The sequence below is a fragment of the Prionailurus bengalensis genome, chromosome B4, assembly GCF_016509475.1.
Source record: "Prionailurus bengalensis isolate Pbe53 chromosome B4, Fcat_Pben_1.1_paternal_pri, whole genome shotgun sequence".
NCBI lineage: Eukaryota > Metazoa > Chordata > Mammalia > Carnivora > Felidae > Prionailurus > Prionailurus bengalensis.
This window is the reverse complement of record NC_057358.1, coordinates 60523116-60535892: the sequence shown is the minus strand read 5'-3', so window position 1 is coordinate 60535892 and position 12777 is coordinate 60523116. Positions and strand designations below refer to the sequence as shown.

At 41.9% G+C, this 12777-nt stretch overlaps 1 protein-coding gene across 21 annotated transcripts in view; it reads right to left on the bottom strand.

Moving 5' to 3' along the window:
• PPFIBP1 (PPFIA binding protein 1) overlaps positions 1-11625 on the bottom strand; it is a 176425-nt gene extending 164800 nt beyond the window's left edge. For 5 of the 21 annotated variants that reach the window (XM_043561648.1, XM_043561646.1, XM_043561649.1 and 2 more), the window contains exon 1: positions 11384-11561. The gene's annotated coding sequence lies outside the window, so the exon portion shown is untranslated. Of the gene's footprint in view, positions 1-11383 lie in introns of all 21 variants that reach the window. The other 16 variants (XM_043561653.1, XM_043561660.1, XM_043561665.1 and 13 more) reach the window with 8 other exon arrangements.
• Positions 11626-12777: the final 1152 nt, after the last annotated feature.

Genomic DNA, 12777 nt, shown 5'->3' with positions numbered 1-12777 from the left:
CCAAAGTCAGATGCTTAACGAACTGAGCTACCCAGGCGCCCTTCAAATACTCTTATAATTACACTTAACGCTGGCTGCACCGTATAAGAAATAAAAATCATGCTAATAATTTAAATTTTTAATTTTCCGTCACTTAGAATGCTATTAAATAGCAAGCACGAGAACAAGTCACGAAAGTATAGAAGAAAAGGAAAAGCTTTTCATGTTAGTACCTTTAACATGGATTTTTCCCCCTGCTTTTTTTTTTTTAATTTTTTTTAAATTTTTTTTTTTCAACGTTTATTTATTTTCGGGACAGAGAGAGACAGAGCATGAACGGGGGAGGGGCAGAGAGAGAGGGAGACACAGAATCGGAAACAGGCTCCAGGCTCTGAGCCATCAGCCCAGAGCCTGACGCGGGGCTCAAACTCCCGGACCGCGAGATCGTGACCTGGCTGAAGTCAGACGCTTAACCGACTGCGCCACCCAGGCGCCCCTCCCCCTGCTTTTTGAACGAGGGGCCACACATTTTCATTTTACACAGGGCTCCAAAAATTATGTGGCCAGCCCCACTGAGAACCATTGAACTCAGGAACACCGTACCTATCTAAAACGCTACACACACCTGGGTAAGTTCCTCCTGATATCCTTCAATTTTAGTATAGGTGCTGCCGAAGTGAGCACTCCTGATATCCTTCAGAGCAAACCCAGAAATATCCAAGGCTGGACTGATGGGCGTGCTCCATTAGTTCCATGCTCCTAATTACCGAATCCCTTTAGTCCTTTCCCCCCACCCCCTCAGGTCATTACGACAAATCTCCTGAGATACTACAACTCAGCATTGTTTCCGACTAAAGATCACTCTAAAATCAATCCGTTAAACCAAAGACTACAGAAGACCGTAACCACGAGCAGCATCCAACGCAGACACCTTCTACAGGGTATTTTGCCATGCTTTGGCGGGTCAGTTTTGACCGAACTCAGGCTGTTTCTCACCACTCGGAGCACTTGGGTTTCCCCAGGGAAGTGGTTCTGTGAACGATGAAGTCTGGTGGTCTAAAAATTCCTCCTTCAAATACAGTCAAGTTTTCCTTTGTCTCATTTCATTCTCCTCTTCTTTTTGTAGCCACCACTTTCCACTTCAATAAATTACTTTCCTGCCTGGAGACACATCCCGACAAATGTGTCAGCTTGTATTGTTTAGATGAGAGACTTCGGTCATTCTTTCAAATTTTTCCTCTGCACCAATAATCCCACAAGAGCCAGCCTCTCAGGAGCCTAAGTCGCCTGCCTATGAATTTCCTTTCACTGATTCCTATTACACTGAAAAAATGCAGACTGCCTGCGGTGAACTTACTCAACTCTTATCGCTTCCAATCACATTTTTTTCTGTTTCCCCCATCCTTTCTTCCATCCTATCTGAAGAAAGTTCTTATGGAGTTCAAGGCTAACCAGGCATTCGCCCCCCTGATTTTTAATCCATCTGTGGCCCCCTCCCCTAGACTTTGTACTCATCCGCCCCCCTTGCTTTTGCTGCTTTCACACTACCCCCTGTACCTGTACCTGCCTCAAACCAAGCTGTCGCAGCATGCTTCTCCTTGTCCGAGTCCTTGAAAGGCTGGGCTAATGGGCCACCTGCAGCTCATCTCCTCCCTTGTAATAGCCAGGTTTTTGCACTCTGGATTCCATCTCTACTGGGCTAATGAAAATATAGTAAAACCTTGGTTCACAGCCTAAATCGTTCTGGAAACATGCTTGTAATCCAAAGCGGTAGTATATAAGAGTGAATTTCAAGAACCATTGGCTCAGCTGTGATCATGTGACACCTGGCATCACATATGACTCATATGGCAAGACACTGCTCGCTTACCAAATTAACATGTATTAGAGGTGTGCCTGGGTGGCCCAGTCGGTTGAGCATCTGACTTCGCTTCAGGTCATGGTCTCACAGTTCATGAGTTCGAGCCCCATATCGGGCTCTGTGCTGACAGCTCAGATCCTGGAGCCTGCTTCAGATTCTGTGTCTCCCTCTCTCTCTGCCCCTCCCCTGCTTGTGCTCGGTCTCTCTCTCTCTCAAAAATAAGTAAACGTTAAAAAAATGTAAAAACAAATTATTAGAAATGTTTGCTCATCTTGCAGAACACTTGCAGAACAAGTTACCCGCAATCTAAGGTTTTACTGTACACTCTCCAACTTCACAAATGACCTGGTAGCTGGACCAGTGGCAGTTGACCCGTCCTTGTAATGGGTCTGTTGTGCCAGATGGCAAGGACAGTCCCCCTGTGTAGGGTGTGCTTCTTCCCTTTGCTGTCACCATCTTCCCCTTCTCTGGTGGTTCGTGCTCTACCTCCTTTAATAAATTTTCTTTAGCCTCATCATGCCTCAATGCCAAGAGTTCCTTGACGGTTTGTACTTTGCTTCTCTTTTTATTCTGCATCTTCTTTAAAATAGGTGAAGGGGATAGGGGATAAGAGGTACAAACTTCCAGTTACAAAATAAATAAGTCACAGAGATTAGAAGTGTAGCAGAGGGAATATGGTCAATAACGTTGCAATAACACTGTATGGTGACAGGTGGTACCTACATCTAGTGTGGTGAGAGCACTGCAGAATGTACAGAATTGTCGAATCATTATGTCATGCACCTGAAAATGATAGAACGTCATCTTTCATTAAAAAATTTAAATAAAAAATAAAATTGGGAACATTTGACATATTGTACACAGCCTAACAAATAGCCAATAACTAAATTTTTAATTTTGCCTTTTATTTCTTTCTGAAGTATTTTATGGTTTGTTGTGCTTCAGCAAATTATTGGCATCACTCTAGGATTTCCAAAAATAAATCAAATGCAAGATGAACTGTACTCATTATTTATCCATAACAGAGGACATCTATTCTTGACATTAAAAACTTCCATGGCCTAGAAATAATTTATCAACACTAGACTCAAATAAACTTCAGTATACCATATCCTGTCAAGGTTCCTTGTCCCATATTTTCTAGTCATTTAAAAATATAGGACTATAAACAATAATAAATTAAATATACATAAAGTGTAAAAAAGAAGAGCTCCCTGAAGGCTCTGTACTTGCTTCCCGTTTTATTCTACATCATCTTCTGTAGTGAGTTCATCTACCTTTAATTGTTGTGTAACAGCTCCATGGAAATGATTCATCAATCTAGGATTCTGCCTAAACTCCAAACCTAAATTTCAAATTCTTAACACCTTTGTGTAGATACATCAACTAACAGTTCTTAATGGCTTCTGACAATGCCAAGTCCAGAAATAAGCCAGAGGCAATAACATGAAGTGGTTGAATATTCTGACCCTAGAGACTGTACCTACCTGCATTTAACACGGAGTCCAACACAAACAATCTAGGGAAATTCATCTAGCCTCTCTGTGCCTCAGGCTCCTCATCTGTAATGTAGGAATAACAGTGTCTTTTCTTAGGGCCAATGTAGGGATTAAATCTAAGTTAAAATATTTAAGGTACTTAGAACAGTGTTTGCGCTGTGTAAGTAGGAGCTATTATTACTCTTGCTGCTGTCGTTCCAAAAACCTAATGAGACAGGTACTGTTACTTTACCCATTTATATAATGAGAAGACAGAGATAGGTTATTGTGGGTCATGATGGAATCTCAAATTCCAGGTGTCCAATTCTTAATTCATCCTATTTCCCATTAAAATTCAACTTTCACTTGTATGCCTTTCTTGACTGAAGGTGTTCTGCCCTTCTCCCCACCTCTCACCACTTATATTCTAGTCACATTCAACATACTATTTCCAAAGTCACCTTTATAACATAATTCTCATAATTCTCCCCACCTGTAAAAGAATCTCATTTTAAAGCATAACCTTGTCACTCTCTTAAAAACCCTCTAAGGGCTGACTCCGTTATATCTTACCTCTCTTAATATTGATCTCTGGATCTTACCTTTCTCTAAAATTCATCTCACTACATTCTACCTTTGCTCCAAACCCCAGTGGGCTCATCTCCCCCTTCTACCGCCTCAAAATCTCCTACTCCTCCTTCAGGGACCATTCAAATCCCACCTTCTCTAGCAGGACCCCACCAAACCCAACCTTTCATTTGAGTGACTCATGCAACTCATAGATAGCACACTCTTCCCATACCTACCTCCGAAAGGCCTAATGAATCAATTTTTTAAACTTTAATACTTCCTATATCTCAAGAGTAATGTGTGTTGTAAAATAAACAGTATGCTTTAAAAAAAAATTAAAACCCCTTTCATCTTCCCTGCCATGTTAATCGACATCCCATAAATTACCTCCTAATTTAACAATTTTTCATGCATTGACAAATATAAACTATACATGTGTGCTTGGTTGTTTTTCTTAATATACAATAGACATCTAGTCAACATATTTTTTTTCAAACACTTTAACAGCTAAATAGTATTCTAAATCGGTTTTGTATTATGGTTATGTGTAAGGAGGGCCTTCTCCTTTCTGCCCCCATCTCCTATACGTGAATATTCCCAAGGATAAAGGCATGTTTTGTCCTTACATCTTCAAGAGGACCTCACACCAAGGCCAAGAATTGCTTACACACACGTAATATCCTATTTCATCCTCACAACCACCCAGTTATTCCCATTTCACAGAAGACAAAAATCACACAGCCAATAAGGACATGGGCTTTTAATCTACATCTGTCTGACTCTGGAGCCAAACACCTTTCATTGATGACCTAGGCTATAACTAATAAATTTCTCATAAGGACATCCTCTGCCTTTTCACCCCATGTTGGGACACAGAAAAGCTCCAAATATTCTGGTGTAGGCAGGTGGCACTAAGGATAAGAGATGGGTGCTGGAACGAACGGTGAGCACGAAGAGTTCAGTGGCTGCAGGTGTAAAGCTAACGGCCCATTCAGTACTTAAATCTGTGTTTACTGAGAACCTACTCGAAGTTGAATTTCTTGCCTCTTCAGGCTCCCCATTACACTCTCCCTCAGCAGCAGCTGCCACCATTTGTTAAAAATGTATATGCCAAATGTGCCACTATTAATTCTATTAATAATTTCTCATTATTTCTCAATTATTTCTAAAAATTCTGTGAGACAAATATCAGTACCACCATACTAAAGATGGAAGAACTGAGACTCAGAGAAGTTACTTGCCAATATTAGAATGTAATAAATAGTAGGGCACCTGGGTGGCTCAGTCAGTAAGCGTCTGACTTCAGCTCAGGTCATGATCTCACAGTTTGTGAGTTCGAGCCTCGCATCGGGCTCAATGCTGACAGCTGGAATGCTGACAGGTTCCAGTGCATGGAACCTGCTTCAGATTCTCTGTCTCCCTCTCTCTCTGCTCCTCGCCCGTTCACACTCTTTCTGTCTCTCTCTCTCAAAAATAAACAAACATTAAGAAAAAATTTTAAAAAGATTGTAATAAATAGCAAAGCCAGGATTGAAGCTGAGGGTCAATTTGCTCCAGTCTGACCCCTCTCTGGTCATACAGAATGCTGCCTTTCAATTCGTAGAGAAAAGATGAACTATGACTTTTTAAAATTTAGACTCAGGATTACATTTGGCCACAAGTAAGAGACCCAATTTCTGTGGTCTAACCAAATAGAGATTTTATTCTTCTCACAAAAAGTCAAGAAATGGGCAGACACGGTCTGGTACAGCAGTTCCAAAATGCCATCAGCTTCTCAGCCTGCTTAACCCTTAAGCTACTAGTCTGTGGTCACAAGATGGTTTCTCCACTTCGAAAATAGCCTTTGTGTTCCAGGGAGAAAAACGTACAAAGAGCAAAAGGCAAACTCACAGAGGCCATCCCCTTGTAAGAGCTTTGAATGTGGTGGGGAGCCCTACCCACCTACTTCCGTCTCATTGGCCACGACTACTAGCACTTAGACACCCTGCAAGGGAAAAATTAAGTTTTTGTTTTTTGGGTTTTTTTTTTTTTTATGGTGGTAAATTAAACAAAATGAGTTTAGCTGTAGGGAAGAGGTGGGTAGGAAGGATTCTGGTTGGCATCTAGCTGTGTCTGCCCCAGAGGGTGATGTAGATAGAGCACAAGTCACACTAGAGAATCAGGTATTCTGGAGAGAAAAAAAGCAATGAAAGAACCTTAACTCCGTGCTGAGAAGCTGCCTGAGAAGCTGACTTTGTGCAAAGTCACAAACTGCCAGGAGCGGGGGCTGGAAGAAGGCGAAAGCATCCAAAGCAGCTGATCCAGAGGAAAAACACGGAGACCCAGGTGACTTCACACAAATCATCCTGACCAACTCACAGGTTCAACCAGAGTCTCTCCTGAGTCCTTGCCACTTCCCTTCCTCCCACTCACTCACTTCCTGGAGTCAATACAGATGGGAACCTACAGGCTCAGACTCTTCTATCATTCATAAGAAGAAATAGAGCGTGTGCAAATTCCGATTCAAACAAAATAAAACTCTCTACGATGTGTTGTTATAAGCAGCAGCATCTTTAGAGAAAGATAATGGTTGCAGAAACATCATTTATGCAACTGTGGCCACAACAACAAGTTATATTAAGAAAGCGGGCCATAGACTTTTCGCCTCAGTTTCACTTTCTCGTAAAGAAAGCAAACTCAATAAACTTTCCTCACAAAAACCTGATAAAACAAACCCTGTAGTAGCAAGATGACATTTGTGCAAAACGCTATAGTGAGAAAGGTGATAAAGGGCCAGCAAAAAAGGGACTAGATCCTGTGAGCTAGATCCTTCGTACAGAGAGACAAAATAATGTAAGCATATTTAGTGATACAGTAGAGTTTTACATTCATAGCACGAAAGAATTAATGCACTTCCCAATGGGCCTACCTACTTCTTCCCAAGAACCACCTTGCTTGCCTAAAGAACTGAGCCACATATGAATGGGCTTGGCAATGAAAACAGCATCTTTACTCTCTCTTACCAGGTAAAATTAAGTTTGCCCTTGTTAACAAACACACACAAGGGATCAGCACAACTGCTCTCTCAAACTTGCGTCTGTTTTTTTATGTCAAATGCTTGATTTCCCTAAATTAAAGGAGAGGTGAAAACAACTAGACTTACTCTGGAGTTCAGAGGGTGTCCATAAAACCCACAGCCAGCCCCGGACATGACAGGATTTGATCTTCCTCCTCCAGGATTCATATTTGAGACATGAGCCTTTGCCAGAATGAGTGATACTGAATGCAATTCGAGTTTGTACAATTTCTTCAGTCATGGACATTTTTAGGTACACCACTGTACAGAAACCACCAAATGATCTTTCTATTCTGAACGCATTACATTTGCCAAAAAAAACTAGGATTTGCATGTGGGCCAGTCAAAATGTGAGTCACAGCAAGTTCTAGGGAGACACATAACCAAAGTCCAGTCACAAACTGTGACAACACACCCATCGGGACCACTCGGAGTCCAAACCCACATCTCAAAACTAGAAGCTCTTCAACGGGTCCAGACTGGTACACATTTCACTCAGATCCTCCTCTCCCCTACAAAAGTGCCTAACAAGTGTGCAAACTTAAAACTTCCAGACGGGCCCGTTTTTTAATCTAAAATCCAGTTGTTTGGTGTTTTAGATCCTTCAAAATGGAAAAAAGTACTGAAGCAAAAGTAATCCTCACCACTTGGCCTTTTGAAACATTATCAACTTACACCAAACTGACATCAATGACTATATTTAAAATAAACAGTGCAAAATAGAAGAGTCTTTGTTTTTTTGTAGGGTGGGTAGGTTCAGTTAAGCTGTTTTAGGCCATTACCTCCAATTACTAAAGCATCAGTCTTTGTGGTTGTAATATACATGGCTGAAGCTGTAGGCTTTTTGACTAGGAAGAAGGTTCTGACGTGCACTGTGACGAGTTTAAGAAACAAATGCAACCACACAAGCCCAGAGCAGTTTTTGGATAGTGTCCATTTTTGTACAATTTGATGACTGATTTAACAGTGAAATTATCAACCTTTCATTGAAGGGAACTGCTGGCCAGAAGACAGACACTTTGTTCCATTTATCCCCAAACAACAAACACCCAGTGTCACTGATCTTAACAGCTTTGCCTCTCATACTTACACCCATCTGTTCAACCATGGTTAAAAAATAATAATAAATCCTAGCTCCCTGAAATATTTCACAATTGGCTGCTCAACTGTGACTATTTTTCTTCTTAATTTCAGAACTAATAGGGCTTTCTAGGGAAATCTCTGGGAATAAAAAGGGCATCATTATGCAATATCTCTTGCCTACGGCTCCACCTTGAAGCAGTATTTAAAAAAGAATCGAGATACACGCCCTAATGTGAGTGAATAGTCATTAATTTGCTCATTCACTCAATGTTTTGAAAAGGTAATTCAAATCAGGTCAGAAACATGTAATAATATCTTTGAAAAGACAGAATCAGATGAATGAGGTCTCTTTCAGGTTAACAGTTTGAACAATGTGCTATTTGGGAATTAGGAACATTTTTAAATGGGAGATGAAAAACTGAAAAAGTTAATTTTAATGTAACAAATTACCAAAGGAATCTAAATTGACTATAAAAATACAAATATTTCTTGGGGCGCTTGGGTGGCGCAGTCGGTTGAGCGTCCGACTTCAGCCAGGTCACGATCTCGCAGTCCGTGAGTTCGAGCCCCGCGTCAGGCTCTGGGCTGATGGCTCAGAGCCTGGAGCCTGTTTCCGATTCTGTGTCTCCCTCTCTCTCTGCCCCTCCCCCATTCATGCTCTGTCTCTCTCTGTCCCAAAAATAAATAAACGTTGAAAAAAAAAAATTAAAAAAAAAATACAAATATTTCCTATTTTTGGAAATTATGTTTTAAAAAGGAGTCAGCTAGGGGGGCCTGGGTGGCTCAGTCAGTTGAGCGTCTAGCTTCAGCTCAGGTCATGATCTCACGGTTCATGAGTTCGAGCCCTGCTTCGAGCTGTGTTCTGACAGCTCAGAGCCTGGAGCCTGCTTCGGATGGTGTCTCCCTCTCTCTCTGCTCCTCCCCTGCTCACACTGTCTCTCAAAAAATAAATAAAACATTGAAAAAAAAATTTTTTTTTTTTAAAAAGGAGTCAGCTAGTCAGTAACAGTGAAAAAGTGACCTTGTTCTGATTTATCTCATGCTGGGACAGTGAGTGACAAAAAGACTACATACATAAGCAGTTAAACTCTCCCTCACTGAACTTGTTTCCAAAAAAACTTGTTTCAATGATGCCCTTGAAATTAGGCACTATTGATCTGGAACTACATTGCGCCCTGCATTTCAAGTCCACAAAGGCCAGATTATCCTTTTTTTTTTTTAAGCAGCTATTGGAATTATGATAGATGCTGGTTGAAGAGAATTTAACCAAAACCTGATCCTACCCTTCTCAGTAACTCAAATATCTTTCAAATTTTGTCCTTTGAAAGTACTGTATTTTACTATACTACATATGCCTTATAAACACAGAGAAAGAGAAACAAATATTGGTTAAAACTAAGTACACAAAATTAGTGTTATTACTCAAACTGTGAATGAAATTTAAAGTGCTGGCATATTCAAGTCCCGAAGCCAGGACCTGCTTCTTGAAAAGAAAACATAAATCTGAATTTGGCACATCAGGACAACATCGTAAAGATACTCCTTACTGGACTGGTTATTACAAACTGCAGTTTGAACACTATCAACCAAGGCTCCAGTGAGCTCACATTAGTCCACAGGAATTCTGCATTACCTCCTCCTTCCTGCTGAAAAAGTACAGTGGAAAATACAGTATGTTTTATGTACTTCCTATAGAACATATATAGAAAAGACTTATCCACCACTATCTCAGAGCCACTAAGCAATTGCTATTTCTTAGCCCCAAAACACAAACCAAAATTACAATGTTCTGACCTTTTCAGTAAAACACGCCTTCCCTTTGCAAAAAGCCTGCTCCTGATCCACCCTGTACTAATTTTTTCAAGAACTAAGAATAACACAGATCCAGGTGTTTTAGAAACAAAAGCAAAACAAACCACTTCTTTCTAGCTCTGAAACCTGACTGTCATCTGGCTTGAAAGATGGAGAGCCCCATCTATGAAGTCCTGTGTTCCCTATTTCTCTACTTGGATTTACTAAATTAATTCAGCTTCTTTCTTTCCTCGCCTCCTGGAAATGCCCTTTCATTCAAGGCACCTGGGATGCAGTTTTTGACTCACAATGAAGTTCACACCTGACCTGGCAACAGAAGGATCCTCACTGCTGAGGAACAGTGGTGAATGAAAAGGGAAACTGGACTCAGAGGTCTCAGCCCATATGGTTGTTGTGGTTTTTTTTCCCCCTCCAAAAGAAAGAGACTTAAGCACTGATAAGTGAGGTTCTCAAACAGTTTATGGAATTCTCTTCCCAGAAAGCCAATCACAGCCAATTAGCTACCTGGGCACAGACAAGATCTCCAAGCAGGAAAAAGGGTTTCAAACAGGAAATAAACAAAAATTAGAATTCTCTATTGCGACTTCTCAAAATACCTTTTCCTCTCAACGGCCAATTGCTTTTCCTAAATACCAAACTTGGACACTAAATTGAGTTCTTCCTCTACTGCTCTCTGCACTTCTTACTGAAAGGATTTGTTTTGGTCCCACATGCTGAAAAATCCACGCTCCTATAATTAAGAGTTTGTCACGCCTTCCACACTATTTCCCTGTTCAAACTCTCTTCTGTAAAAATGATCCTTGAAAACGCAACTGCCAGCCCTCATCCTTTTCTCAAGCAGCCACAGAAAACAGATCTCAAGATCCTCAGCAGCCTTCCTAACCCCTCCAGATCAGAAAGTTGGCAATGAAAGGGATTCTCGGTTAATATGTCAGAGTGAAAGGAGATGGGAGTTTTAGAAGTGTGCCCCCAAGAGACGAGTTTTCCCACAGCTCATAATTAATACACCCCAAGTGAATTTCTCACATCCTGTCCTGACTGGACTCAATAAAGGGATTTTTTTATGTTGATACATAAGAATATTAAGAATAACAATGATATTCTTTCATTTAGGTCAACATGTAACAGGCCACAAGGAAACTAAAAAATACACAAAACTTTCGTTCTCTCTCAAAAAGCAATTTTGGGGTCGAAATGTCATAAACTTTTTGTCACACATTTAAATACAACCCCCCCCCCCCATACACACACACTTCTCTAACTGGGGTTCTCAAGTATTACTGGGAGACTAGGGTGTGGGGGGTCTAAGGACACAGACAATACCTTACATGTCCATCTTGTAGGTATTTTTCACATTTAAGCTAGTTGGGAGCCCTAGGAGTTAAGCCCCCCACCCCCAGAAAAGTTCCCGTTCCCCCTGGGAAACAGGAGTGAGTTGGAAAGGAAATCGACCCGGGGAAGAGGAGGAGCGGCTGCAACACCCAGCTGCAACCGCACAACGGTGCCACTTCCCTCCGGTCTGTGAGAGGAGCCAAACGCCCTTACCTGGGGAGTGGAGAGCCGCCGGCGCCAGTTCCAAAAGTTCTGGTTCACCTTCCGTCCGAGTTCAAAGCCCCAGCACGGTGGCCCCGCCGCAGGCTCCCAGCCCGAACCCTTTCCCGTCCCGCTCCCGCCTTCCCCACCCTCTCGGCCCTACACCATGTCAGGAATCCGGGCAGGCACAGAGCTAGGAGCTGACATCACTCCCAGTTCCAGGTACCTCCCCCTCCCACCTCCCACTCGCCTTCTCTCCTCCCTCCCTGCGGGAATTAGCCAAAGAGAGTTCGCAAGGGGGTGGGGTCGGCCGCGCCCGGGCGCCCGCTCATTGGGCCCGGAGACCGTCACTCAGAGGAGTCAACTAATTTTATACATTCCTCGCTGAGCTAGACCACGGCTGGGAGTGGGTGGTGGTGGGAAAAAAAAAAAAAAAAAAATGCTGCCTTTGCTGCTATCTCTAAGAAAAGGGGGTAAATGGTATGGGCTAGAACCTTGCGGATCGTGTTTTAAACTTCTCCTGGGGTATTTACTACGTCCCAGATCGGAAACGAAACTAACCCACCCCAGCCCCCTTTTTAAGGAAAAACAATTGCCTCTGTGTCACGGGCAAGTACGAGTCCCGCAGCGCGTGGAGCAGAAAATGGCTAGCTTTAAGTCATGCAAATAAAGGAAAACGGCAGCTCACTGTTCTTCCCTTTCATCTTGGGACTGCTGGGTGTTCCCTTAGATGGGGAATTTAGAACTTCAAAAGCTCCGGAAAGGTTTGGACGAGAAAACCGCGCGACCCAGCTCTGAATTGTTATCCGGTGGCGTTATCAGCCATGTGCTGCTGCTTTTGCTTTTAGCGGTGAAAATCACACCACACGAGCTTCGGACACACACAAAAAAATGAATCTCTGAAGTAAGAAAAATTACTATTTACCTTTTTAAGTACCTTAAGGCTGTTGCTTTCATGCACTACTAAAAAGGGAGGGGAGGAGGGGAATCTCACAATTGAGTTCAACAACCCACATGAGAATAATTACTATTGAATGGAGCCAATTGCAGTGGCTGAGCTATCAATTAAGAATTAACTAACATTTACCCTTGACGGATATCGTGCTGTATAATCCCCTTGGCTAACAGAACAGAATGATTCTCGGGAGATGGTTCTTTCAGTTTGCCTAATATCTGATCCAAGACAGAACTGAATGGTGAACTGTGGCTCTATTTGTATGAGATATAGATAGCATAGTATCCATTATCTTCTGGAAGTACAATGAATTAAGTATTGGCTTTCTATTGGTTTGTATTGTTTGCTTTTTGATTGATGACAACATCTCCTACATTTCATTATTCTGCCAAAAATTGTAGATAGATGCACAGAGTCAAACACTGTGCCTCATTTAATCCTCACAGCCAAT